The following is a 13,659-nucleotide window of genomic DNA, read 5'->3' as shown; positions in this document are numbered from 1 at the left end:
ACAGTGATCATAAATAAATAATGATAAAATGTTTTGAACAGTCCAATAATCCACAATCAGAGTTATTCCAGCAACAATCAATTATCCGGAGAAGGTTTTGGAGTGGATGAGGTTGAACAAGCTTAAGCTTAAGTGGTTCATCTGGACAGAAATGCAAGCAGTAGATCCTTTGTTTCTACTTATGACCTCATAGTGGGCCAAGCTAAGCATGTACTCTTGACATACTGTATTTCTTGCTCTATAAGACGCACCAGACCACAGGACGTACCTAGTTTTTGGAGGAGGAAAACAAGAAAAAAAATATTCTGAATCCCAGAAGCCAGAACAGCAAGAGGGATCGCTGTGCAGCGAAAGCAGCGATCCCTCTTGCTGTTCTGGCTTCTGGGATAGCTGCGCAGCCTGCATTCACTCCATAAGACGCACACACATTTCCCCTTACTTTTTAGGAGGGAAAAAGTGAGTCTTATAGAGCAAAAAATACGGTAGATTGAAACAATAGTCGAGAAGTGAATCAAGCAGAAGGCAAGATCTGTAGATGATTTTGACGGGTGGATGGGGCTACCCACCTGTCGATTACCTGCCACCATAGAATCATAAAATTATAGAGTTGGAAGGGAACCTAAGGGTCATCTAGTCAAACCCCCTGCAAGAAGAATGATCTCATCACAAGAGAATAATTTGTGGACATGGCTTCAGCCACACCTGCAGAAGAAGAGCCACTCTGTTGCCAACTTCAATTAAAGCCAATGCAAGGGAATATTGGTGCTTAAAGCAGGGATCAGCTATGGATTGGCACTTTTGCACATGTGTTTATTCTGCAAACCACCTAAAAGGCAGAATAACTCTTCCTGCTTAAATAGAGCGTGTTGACGATTCTTATATGTATGTATGTTAGAAATTCCTGCACACCCTCCTGTCTTTCCAGGGTCTGGTGCTTCTGAGCTTGGCAAGGAAGTGACACATAATTAAGATGGAACGAACTAATTAGGTTGCATGACAGATAACCTGGTTTAATTACATACAAATCTAAACTGACTTTTCATGATAAGAAGTCTGTGGGATTAGCTCACTCTAAAATAAAACAAGAAAGAGCTGTGCCAGAAGGGAGGTTTTCAAACGCCAGCCTTCTGCAGAGGAAAATACATACTTAAATGTCCTTTTCCTGCTGCCAAAATAGAAATGGACCACAAGTTATTTTTGTACGGCGTTAATTAGGCATTCTGAAATCTGCGTGTTAGTGGGCATGGGAGCCTGTTTGTAAAAAAAAAAAATGAATTATGTGCCAAGAATCTTTTAGTGTCTTTGAAGTCTCAAGTCACATAAGAATGTGTACAGATAACAGGTTTTTTTTCAGACTGACAGAACAATCCTACAAGTTTAAAATGGCGCTTTCTGTTGCAGCTTTAACAACAGTGTGATGTGCACCAATTAGCAAATGATAATGTTTCTCCCCCTAATTCTGGGAGGTCATCTGCTGTTTAAAAAAAGCACAGCTACAGGGCTGGTTGAGCTGCTGAAAATCCTTACTATGACATGTTTGCGCAGGGACTGTATCAGAGATGACAATATAGCAGATGCAAAAAATAGAGCAGAGGCAAAAGAGAGAATTTCAGCAGATGTAGCTTGTAATGCCTGCTCTTCTGTGCACCTTTTAAAAGTGAACAAGTCCTTGTCTACTTTTGCTTCTGGCCATTCAATCTCAACACTACCGCTTTTAAGATCCTGTGGCGCTGTGGGTTAAAGCCTCAGCGCCTAGGACTTGCCGATCGAAAGGTTGGTGGTTCGAATCCCTGCGGCGGGGTGCGCTCCCGCTGCTCGGTCCCAGCGCCTGCCAACCTAGCAGTTCGAAAGCACCTCCGGGTGCAAGTAGATAAATAGGGACCGCTTACCAGCGGGAAGGTAAACGGCGTTTCCGTGTGCGGCTCTGGCTCGCCAGAGCAGCGATGTCACGCTGGCCACGTGACCCGGAAGTGTCTCCGGACAGCGCTGGCCCCTGGCCTCTTAAGTGAGATGGGCGCACAACCCCAGAGTCTGTCAAGACTGGCCCGTACGGGCAGGGGTACCTTTACCTTTAACGTTATCTTATGCTGCCTGTGTTCAACCTTCCCACCAACCTATACACCACACTGTTTGTCTCATTGCGCTTAAGAGGCAAGGATTAAAGTATAGCCTTTCTCACGATCAACAGGAGATGAAACACAAAAACAGAACTCACAAAAGGGCTACGCAGCTAGTGACAGCCTTGTTCAGTCCCGGCTTCATTTTGAATGACAGACTGGCAAAATGAAACACTCAGTTATCAGTCTTACCGAGTCCTCAATGCTTCAGGCAGGCTGCTCACAATCTATCATCTATCTCTCTCTCTATCTATCTATCATCATCTATCTATCTATCTATCTATCTATCTATCTATCTATGCCAAATTCACCCTTGCCATATTAATGAAATTCATTCATTAATATAACAATTAATATAACAAGTCCCCCCCCCAAAAAAAAACACAAATCAGTAATTTCAGCAGGCATTTGAAGTCATTTATGATTTTATGGGTAGTTTTTAATTGATTTTATCCTTATTGTATTTGTTACATTTGTTGTACGCAGCTTAGAGATGATTACAATTGTAAGTGGCATATACCGTATTTTTCGCTCTATAAGACGCACCAGACCACAAGACGCACCTAGTTTTTGGAGGAGGAAAACAAGAAAAACAATATTCTGAATCTCAGAAGCCAGAACAGCAAGAGGGATCGCTGCGTAGTGAAAGCAACAATCCCTCTTGCTGTTCTGGCTTCTGGGATAGCTGCGCAGCCTTCATTCACTCCATAAGACGCACACACATTTCCCCTTACTTTTTAGCAGGGAAAAAGTGAGTCTTATAGAGAAAAAAATACGGTAAATAGCATGGAGGCTGTAAATAGTGCAGAATGAAGCAGCCAGAATGAAGTCCGCCATGCTTGTAAAAACTCCTATTACACCTGAGGCATCTGCATTGCTTTTGAGCCCAATTCAAGGTGTCTATGTTAATGCATGAAGTCATAAACAACCTGGGGCTCAAATATCTGAAAGAGCAGCTCCTCTCCTCTCGTGCCAGCTGGCGTATTGAGATCAGCAAAGGCCCTGCCATCCTTAGATGTCTCAGGGGGCAGTAGCTCATGGAAGGGCCTTTTTTTTATATACAGTGGAACCTTGGTTCCCGAATGGCTTCGTTGCCAAACAAATCGGCTCCCGAACTCTGCAAACCCGGAAGGGTGTGTTCCAGTTTGTGAACATTTTTCAGAAGCTGAACATCCAACACGGCTTCCGCTTGAGTGCAGGAAGCTCCTGCAGCCAATTGGAAGGCGCACCTTGGTTTTTGAACAGTTTCGGGAGTCGAACGGATTAATCCTGGAACGGGTTAACTCCAAGAACCAAGGGACCACTGTACTCTGGCCTTTAAAAGCATAGTGTGAGTTTTTCACTGACCTCCCTGTAAATGGCGGTATCAGTTACAGTTTATGCTTCATGCTTTTATTGCTGGTTTTATGGTTTGTTTGTTATGCATTATTTCGTGGTTGAGTTTTACTTCATTGAACCCACCCTGGGACCTCAAGGTGAAGGACAACTAAGAAAAACTAGGAATAAATAGGTCAGTAAATAGATCACCAATTACATTCATTAGTAGATCATGTTGTGTATGCTCTATTCAGTCCACTGCTGTTTGTAACTGGGAAAGATCGGCTTGAATCTGTTGTTAAATATAGGGGGCAGGGAGTGACATTTCAATCACACACAACAATATCCAGCAACAAATAATTCCCACTAAGCAGCATTTCTTTCAGAGAAATTGCTTTGAATCGCTGTGTGCTGCTCATGTTACAAAAAGCTTTTGAACACCACCAAGGAAAATAAAGCTGTCAGTCTTCTAGTGTTATGGCAATGTTGTCTCTGCATATAATGCCCCAATAATCACAGCTATCTGAATTTCTACACACTCTTTCATCTGAATCTCTCAACCCCCTTTCCCGACATTAGAGATGCTGAAATTGTAGGAGCTGCCATTGTATAGAGAATACTGCTTTTATTTTTTTTAGGTATAGCATCCTTCCTTCAGGAGATCCTTGAGCTCCAAGTCCAAACTCCATCTAAGGCTTTGGCGAAGCTTTCTTTTGCCCTTTTGAGCCGATCTGTAAATGTAGAGCACTTGCAATTGGAAGTCACAGATATGGAAAAACTTCAGAGGGGAGATGTACTTGGGTGGGTTTTTCTTCTCTTTTCACCGTTCTTCCAGGCTTTCTTTTCCTCCTCCCAGCTATCTTCAGATGTATGCTACCTTCAAACAAGTAAAATAGTCTGAGCTGGAGGCCAAGGTGATGACCCCACACTTCACCATACTGTGATTGCTTGGCAATCGCGGGGGTTATGTTTCACATTGCTCAAGAGGTGCCTGGTTGAAGACCAAGTATATATATATATATATATATAAATTACCGTATTTTTCCATCTATAAGACGCCCCCATGTATAAGATGCCTCCTATTTGGGGGGACTCAGATTTAAGAAAATGGGGGAAGATGGCCCAGAGTATAAAATGCCCCCTAATTTTTGACTTTTTTAAAAGGAAAAAACAACCAAGTCTTATACACGGAAAAATACAGTAGATTCAAAGGTGAGTTGGCTCTCATAGCTCCAACAGGACGGAATTTAACCTGGGCTCCCCAGGACTCAGGATACTTGTGTTTTGCTTTAAGGACAGGTATACTTTCCTCCCCACATTTATCTCTAGTTCTAGTCTATGGTCACGTATCTGTAGACCTTTTAGAAAAGTTATGGCATCCTTTGCTCTTTAATTAAGGTGCGTATGTATTGTAATCTGCTAAGATCATGGCCACTGGTTCCATCACCTCCTGGCAAATAGAAGGGGAAGAAATGGAGGCAGTGAGAGATTTTACTTTCTTGGGCTCCATGATCACTACAGGTGGTGACAGCAGTCACGAAATTAAAAGACGCCTGCTTCTAGGGAGAAAAGCAATGACAAAACTAGACAGCATATTAAAAAGCAGAGACATCACCTTCCCAACAAAGGTCCGTATAGTTAAAGCTATGGTTTTCCCAGTAGTGATGTATGGAAGTGAGAGCTGGACTAAGGCTGATTGCCTAAGAATTGATGCTTTTGAATTGTGGTGCTGGAGGAGACTCTTGAGAGTCTCATGGACTGCAAGAAGATCAAACCTATCCATTCTGAAGGAAATCAGCCCTGAGTGCTCACTGGAAGGACAGATCCTGAAGCTGAGACTCCAATACTTTGGCCACCTCATGAGAATAGAAGATCCCTGGAAAAGACCCTGATGTTGGGAAAGATGGAGGGCACAAGGAGAAGGGGACGACAGAGGACGAGATGGTTGGACAGTGTTCTTGAAGCTACCAGCATGAGTTTGACCAAACTGCGGGAGGCAGTGGAAGACAGGAGTGCCTGGCGTGCTCTCGTCCATGGGGTCACAAAGAGTCGGACACAACTAAACAACGAAACAACAACAACAACAACGAAACCTGCTTATATTGTAAATCTGCTGTCCATAGCAGCATTTTTATATATTCTGTCACTCCTGTTTTCTATAGTAAACAAGCTTACTTTGTGCAAGAGCTTCTTGCGGGCATAGATTAACACACATCCATAACAAGCACAAGTGATAACTCCAGTGAAAGATCCTAAACCTCTCAGCACTGTGTATAGGAACATACAATAGTGCTGGCTGTGTACATGCGAGTCAAGACTCATAACAGACTTTCTGAAAGTAATTACCGCTCACTCATCAAAGCAGTGGGCAGGGTTTGCGACCGTGAGTGGGCTTCCCATGCCAGGGTGACACCCCCTTCAGTTGCTGGCTGTTGCTCTGCCCCCTCCCCAGCTACCCAATTGGCGGCCAGCTGGGGGGGTGGAGCAAAGACCAAGTACTGCTGGGATCCAGCTGACCATCTCTCCCTTCAGTCTCTGGAGCATCACCCACCCATCCCTCCCTCTAATTTTAATGTGGTTTTCTTGCAGGCTAACCCTTTCCTTTTCAGGTCCATGGGCATTGCTACAGTCGCATGATGGTTGCCGTTTCCCAGAGCCAGGAAGGAATATTCCCTGCTCTGCGGGTTTTGCCTTGCCTGTAGCAATTGTCACAACTTTGGAGGTTTTTAGGCCTTGGATAGAATCCTATAATCTATCCAGAATGGGGGGAGGTAGCACTGGCCTAGATCGGCGCTGTAAGGTCAAGCTCCCTACATCAGGTGAAGTGGGGGACACACTGCGTAAATTCTCATTTTACAGTCCCCTTCACAACACCTGTCTGCCCTGCGCATCCCCAGACCCAACCAGGACTGAGAGGGATGCCGCCCAATGCCTAAGTATATCTGAAGGACTAGTATATCTGAATGAGCGTCTCCACCCCCATCGTTCTACCCAGACACTGAGGTTCAGCTCTGAGGGCCTTCTGGCGGTTCCCTCACTGCGAGAAGCCAAGCTACAGGGAACCAGGCAGAGGGTCTTCTCGGTAGTGGCGCCATCCCTGTGGAATGCCTTCCCACCAGATGTCAAAGAGAAGAATAGGACTAGGATAAATTGTGGTTGCTGTACCCGTATTTTATACAGTTTGTATATGATGTTTGTTTGTTAATGTGTGGTGTGCTATGCCTAATAAAGGATTTTGAATTGAATACTAGACTTTTAGAAGACATCTGAAGGCAGCCCTGTTTGGGGAAGCTTTTAATGTTTGATGTATTACAGTATTTTAATATTTTTTTGGAAGCCGCCCAGAGTGGCTGGGGAAGCCTGGCCAGATGGGTGGGGTATAAATAAATAAATTATTATTATTATTATTATTATTATTATTATTATTATTACTAAGCCAAGGTTTTCTACATCTGAAAGTTTTGGCCTAATTTGTTCCCATACATTTGTTGTCATGTCTCCTTATTTACTCAATCTGATAATAATAAACAGAACTCAATGGAATCTGAAGGATGTCTGTCTTTCTCCCTCCTCCTTATTCTAGAGATGTTAGAATATCAATTATAACATTTTTGATAACCTTACTCACCATGGAAGAGAATACATCAATGTTTTAGGTATTCCCCCAAACCTCTAGTAACTAACAGATGATTTTCTCCACTCGAAGGTGCACTTGACTCACCAAAAAGGTTGCTTTTAGAATATGAAAGCTGCTTATCCTCAGAGGAATGTGCAAACTTTCCTGAGCAGCAACCCAGGCGCAGATTAATGTTTGGAGTGACAGATTACTAAATATACCCATAGTGATTTGGGATTTGAAAAGTGCTCACAATGGGATTTTCACCTATTGTATAATTCCAGCTTGCCTGGAACATATAATATGAGAATATCAAACACTGGTGCACTCACCACTTTTGCCCTTCCCCCTGAAAATAATGTAAAAGGAAATGCATGCTGTTTGTGTGTTTGGCTTGCTCACATTCATTCTTTAACAAGAAATATTTTTTAAAGATTCTTGTGAACCAGATTTTTGTGATGTCACAGGAACAAAACAAATGACACCTAGCACAACACCCTATTCAAGCTGAACCGTTCCAAAATGCTTCAGAAAACATTGTTACATACATTAAGGCTGGGTGCAGTGAGAAGGCCACCAACTACCTCATGATCTTCAAATTTTATATCAGGCACCTGCATTTTATTACATGCTCAGATTGTCTGGCTTACTGGTGCAAAGAAAGAGAGAGAGTGCTGGCAGAATATTAATGAAGAATAACAAAAGCATTACACTTTTGCTATGCAGTCTTTCGGGTTTCAAAATATATCTCCTTCTGTATTTTAAATACAAATAAACGATACACAGTGTCTCGTTAATTCAATAGATTTGGTTCGTTGCATCCATCTACTTTTTAACTGCAATATTACTTCTGATTATCGTTATGTTGTTGTCACACATTTCTTTTCCTTTTAGAAATCACCCAGGAAACATATTCTGAGTACAAGGAGTACTTGTTTTTACAAATTAATTTTGATTGCGGTAATTCTGGTCCTTGTAGACTTTTCTTCAAAGAGCTCAAGGTTCACGCTAAGGTGTCTGGTGTGTGCATATGAAGGTTTCGGAAAGGATTCCCTCAGGAATGAAGGCATGCTAACATGTTAATCATATTAATTTTATTTAAAAATATTGATTTCATTTATATTATTTTTGTTAACGCAGATTGTTGAATGGCATTATATAAAGGGCCATAATAAATAAATAAATGACAATAATAAAGTAGTTTGGGCTGCTGGAGCTAGCTGACAAGATGCATCTTCAGGGAGGTTCAAAGTGTGCTGTCGCATACGGGATCCAACACTGCTTTAGGACTAACAATGCCTGTTTGTGCGTCCACTTGCTTTCTACTTCATCTGTTGTTGTTGTTGTTTAGTCGTTTAGTCGTGACCGACTCTTCACAACCCCATGGACCAGAGCACACCAGGCACTCCTGTCTTCCACTGCCTCCCGCAGTTTAGTCAAACTCATGCTGGTAGCTTCGAAAACACTGTCCAACCATCTCGTCCTCTGTCATCCCCTTCTCCTTGTGCCCTCCATCTTTCCCAACATCAGGGTCTTTTGCAGAGAGTCTTCTCTTCTCATGAGGTGGCCAAAGTATTCGAGCCTCAGCTTCAGGATCTGTCCTTCCAGTGAGTACTCAGGGCTGATTTCCTTAAGAATGGAGAGGTTTGATCTTCTTGCAGTCCATGGGACTCTCCTCCAGCACCATAATTCAAAAGCATCAATTCTTCAGCGATCAGCCTTCTTTATGGTCCAGCTCTCACTTCCATACATCACTACTGGGAAAACCATAGCTTTAACTATACAGGCCTTTGTTGGCAAGGTGATGTCTCTGCTTTTTAAGATGCTGTCTAGGTCTACTTCATCTACATATTTGTAAATATATAACACTTGCAAATATGACAAACACGTAATAGATCTCCAGTGTTCTCTCCTCACAAGGAAGCTGACCTTGCTGTCAAATGTATCCCCACTGAAGGACCTGGATGGGGGTTACGGTTGCTGAATAATATTGGCCTCCAGGCTGCAGTCATGGCCAAGACAATGACTACATACATGTGAGGCTGTGCCTGCAATACAATATCCTTTTCTGCATGAGGAAAGTTATATGCATCATTTTATGGGCTTGACAACCAAGTATAGGCTTTTTGGTTTCACCCGGTTTTTGACCATCTATTGTTTCGCCCAGGTTTTCCTCCATATGCAACAAGTTTCAGAAAAGTACATAATTTGGTAAAGTAATCTCTGCAGCAGCAGGAGTCCACTGCACACTTTTTAAAATGAGCAACATATGAGAAAGCACATGAAATGCTAAATACAGTCAGTAAATGTAGTTGTGAAAAGTGCTCAGAGGGAAGATAATACCTTAAGAGTTTTGAGCCCCGGCTTCAGTTCAGGGATGACCTAATTACAGTGTCTTTTTTTAGTAGACTCCTACTTTCACAATATGCCTCTGTCGGTAAAGTGTACCGGTTTAATTCCCTCAATTTTACGTCTGTCTATCTTTTCATTTTCATAATGCTGCATATCAGGCACATAAGAAACCAACTGTTTATTCACTGTTGTTGTTTAGTCGTTTAGTCGTGTCTGACTCTTCGTGACCCCATGGACCAGAGCACGCCAAACACTCCTGTCTTCCACTGCCTCCCGCAGTTTGGTCAAATTCATGCCCGTAGCTTTGAGAACACTGCCCAACCTTCTCTTTCCCAACATCAGGGTCTTTTCCAGGGAGTCTTCTCTTCTCATGAGGTGGCCAAAGTATTGGAGCCTCAGCTTCAGGATCTGTCCTTCCAGTGAGCACTCAGGGCTGATTTCCTTCAGAATGGAGAGGTTTGATCTTCTCGCAGTCCATGGGACTCTCAAGAGTCTCCTCCAGCACCAGAATTCAAAAGCATCCATTCTTCGGTGATCAGCCTTCTTTATGGTCCAGCTCTCACTTCCATACATCACTACTGGGAAAACCATAGTATAGTTATGTGGGGGCTTTTTTTGGGGGGGGGAGAGTTTTAAGGAGTGATTTGAGGAAGACACAAAGATGGCACGCAAGGGCCAGCAAATGGGTAGTTTAAGATTGCATTCAGCTTTTCATGACTGTGATAAGAGTTGGATGTGCTGATGCCAGGGGCACATCAGGAAGCAAGGCCACCTCTTTTCTGAAGCAATCACTAGCACCGTAAATTGCAGGTACTCCGCCCCACCCCCAGGATGCCCAGTGACGACCACCAACATCACTTATGAGAACCACATACGTAAGTCAATAATTAGGCACAATGGATGATGACTCAAGTTGCAGTAAACAGAACTAAATGACCCATAAATTCCTTTCCAACTTTATGCTTGTATGAGTTATTCTAGATTTATTTGAACTTAAGCATGACTGACTCTGCCCTCCGATCTGATCCTCTGTTATCCTCCCTTAATTAAATCCCCAGAAAAGAGGATAAAGTAGCTATCTTAAACTCTGCTTACATTAAGGAAAATGCTCCAAGTTCTAAAAATATTCCTCGATTATTATTCTGGCTGAAATCATCAAACTTTTTCCTGTAACCTAGATTATAAGCACCAAAGCATCTTGAGCTACTCCAATGCTATTAGTAGAGTCATAACATGACATGTGCTAATTCTTCTACTGCCACTAAAAATAATGCTTACAGGGACCTAGACAATGATCACGTTTTCCCCCCAGAAGCCTTTTTTTATCAGAAGTGTATCTGCTGGGCACTTTAATTTTACGAAATTAAAATCAACAAAGGAAATGTCTTTCATTTCAAACTGAAAATCCTGGTGCTCAAATCATATACCGTACTTGTGTGTACCCATAACCAGATTCCAACAATATATGGTGGCAAAGGCACATGTCAGCAATGATGCCAAGTCAACAACGTACAATACACAAGCAAGAATTGTTTGTGGATTTATTACATGCTATTCACGGCAAATGGAAACCAGTTTAGGCGAAAAGCAGCATAAAACTATCTAAATAACAGGTGGGGGCTTGTTAGAGAAAGGATAGTAGTACCCCTGGTGTGGGACATGCTGTGTTTCTTCTGGAGTAGTTTGTCCACCTTTGGTCCATAGCTGTCAACGTTTCCCATTTTTTAAGGGAAATTCCCTTATTCCGAATAGGATTCCTTGCAAGAAAAGGGAAAAGTTGACAGCAATGCTTTGGTCCCACCCTGCACACAACTCCCACCTGTGGCTCCAAGAAGCTGTCAGCATTCGACATTGGCCACATCCCAGGAAATGGCTTCAATTGGCTGGCTAAACCAGGTGAGGGTAGCCAATGGGTCTCAAAACCTCCGTGAGTTAGGGAATTCCCCTGCATACAAAGACAGGCTCTTGTGGGTTGACCAGATAAGACTAATAGAGGGCCCAATGGTCAAGAAGGGGGTTTCTGCATGTGCTGTACAGGGAAGAGAGGGGCAGATCATCAGCCTGGGAAGGTAGTCCACCTAGGAGAAGAAAAACTCTGATCCTAAACCTCTGCTGGACCTCCATACACGCTGCCCAGGCTTGAACCATGGGGAAGTAACTTCAGTACAACTAACAAGCAGTTTGGATTCACCCCCAGAGATGAACTCTACTGTCTTTTGAGGCAGATGGATGCCAACTCCACCACAACAACAACCATCACCCGACAGATTGAGATCTGAATAATTGTACAATAGGTTCCAAATGCTCCACGGCTGATGTTCCCTCCATGTCAAGCACATGAAGGTCCTGTACATATACAAAGAGGCATAGAATCATAGAATCATAGAGTTGGAAGAGACCACAAGGGCCATCGAGTCCAACCCCCTGCCAAGCAGGAAACACCATCAGAGCACTCCTGACATATGGTTGTCAAGCCTCTGCTTAAAGACCTCCAAAGAAGGAGACTCCACCACACTCCTTGGCAGCAAATTCCACTGTCGAACAGCTCTTACTGTCAGGAAGTTCTTCCTAATGTTTAGGTGGAATCTTCTTTCTTGTAGTTTGGAACCATTGCTCCGTGTCCGCTTCTCTGGAGCAGCAGAAAACAACCTTTCTCCCTCCTCTATGTGACATCTTTTTATATATTTGAACATGGCTATCATATCACCCCTTAGCCTCCTCTTCTCCAGGCTAAACATGCCCAGCTCCCTTAGCCGTTCCTCATAAGGCATTGTTTCCAGGCCTTTGACCATTTTGGTTGCCCTCCTCTGGACACGTTCCAGTTTGTCAGTGTCCTTCTTGAACTGTGGTACCCAGAACTGGACACAGTACTCCAGGTGAGGTCTGACCAGAGCAGAATACAGTGGCACTATTACTTCCCTTGATCTAGATGCTATACTCCTATTGATGCAGCCCAGAATTGCACTGGCTTTTTTAGCTGCCGTGTCACACTCTTGGCTCATGTCAAGTTTGTGGTCAACCAAGACTCCTAGATCCTTTTCACATGTACTGCTCTCAAGCAGTGGGACCATGCCACTGGCTCAGCCCTGGCCCTGTATGCCTTCCACACACCTGCTGCTGTCCGTGCTTCGCCATGGATGTCTGCATTGGTGAAGCCTATGTGCAAAGTCCTCAGTGCAAGTAGGCTTCAGTGTAGGCTGGAACCCTATTGCACAGAACCAGCTTGAATCCTATTTATTTCTGCAAGCTTTTATGCGATGTATATGATGTATTTTTAGGGAACTGCCAACAGTATCTGTTGGCTTTAGTATGAATTTTTCAGGTGTGCTTATCTGCTCTTCTAGCGTATCACTGTATTATTTATGATATGGTTTTATATGTTTATAACCCACCAACAACGATGAGTGAGATATCCCACCCTCAATAACTCAAAGAAGCATGACTAGAACAATTTTATATGACCTGGTCTCCATGTACTACTTATTAATTTGTGTTCTAAGAAAGCCAGCAAGATAGTAAAGATCTCCATGTTGCATCTAAACATAAAATATTTGTTAACAGCTTAGCATATGGCTGCTGGAGCTTTAATAAGGAAATAAATAAAAGTTGCTCTGCTGAAACAGCCACCACAAAAGGAATGGAATTCTTTTCTCTGCAATGTCAGCTGCCTTGTTTGTGAGCTTTATTTATGTTATGTTGCTCTTGCATGCAGCTGTGCATACAGTTATGAAGAACGAAACCTACTGCGCCACTACACATGGATGTTTAAGGATGAACAGGTCCAGGAAATCCTCATTAATTGGGCTAAAAGTGGGCCAACTATTTGGCAGAAAGGGCACTCTGTTGTAGACTATGGGGAAACTGGCTGTTTGTTATGATCTGCCAGAAGAGGATGTGCCCCCTTTGCTCCCAATACATTATGTCTTCCCATTAAAAGCTGGGGCTTTTGTGTTGAGGGGATTACTGAGGGGCACAAAATCATTACCTCTCTGTGTAAAGAAAGATTGGCAGTGCTTTCACTGTCGCTTCAGATCGATACAGATCCAGGCAGGTGCTGTTTGTGTTTATACTTCAAAAGTACCTGGAGACTGTGCTTGTATTTCTCAAAAACCCCAGGGAGAGAGCTAAAAGAATCTGGAAACAAAGCAACTGACAGTTTTGTATCTTCCATCATGTGGGAGTGTAGAAACCTGCACTTGGGAATTAAGAAAAAGATATGAAATAGGTGGATCTAAGGAACGCTGTAGTCAAAACCAC

At 43.0% G+C, this 13,659-nt stretch overlaps 1 protein-coding gene across 2 annotated transcripts in view; it reads right to left on the bottom strand.

Annotated features, from left to right (window-relative positions):
- NWD2 (NACHT and WD repeat domain containing 2) overlaps positions 1 to 13,659 on the bottom strand; it is a 62,106-nt gene that overhangs the window by 35,546 nt on the left and 12,901 nt on the right. The gene's annotated exons all lie outside the window — the stretch shown is intronic.

The sequence above is a fragment of the Podarcis gaigeae genome (assembly GCF_964106915.1).
Source record: "Podarcis gaigeae genome assembly, chromosome: 9".
Lineage (NCBI taxonomy): Eukaryota > Metazoa > Chordata > Lepidosauria > Squamata > Lacertidae > Podarcis > Podarcis gaigeae.
The sequence above is the reverse complement of the archived record's forward strand: the minus strand, read 5'-3'. Positions and strand labels throughout refer to the sequence as shown.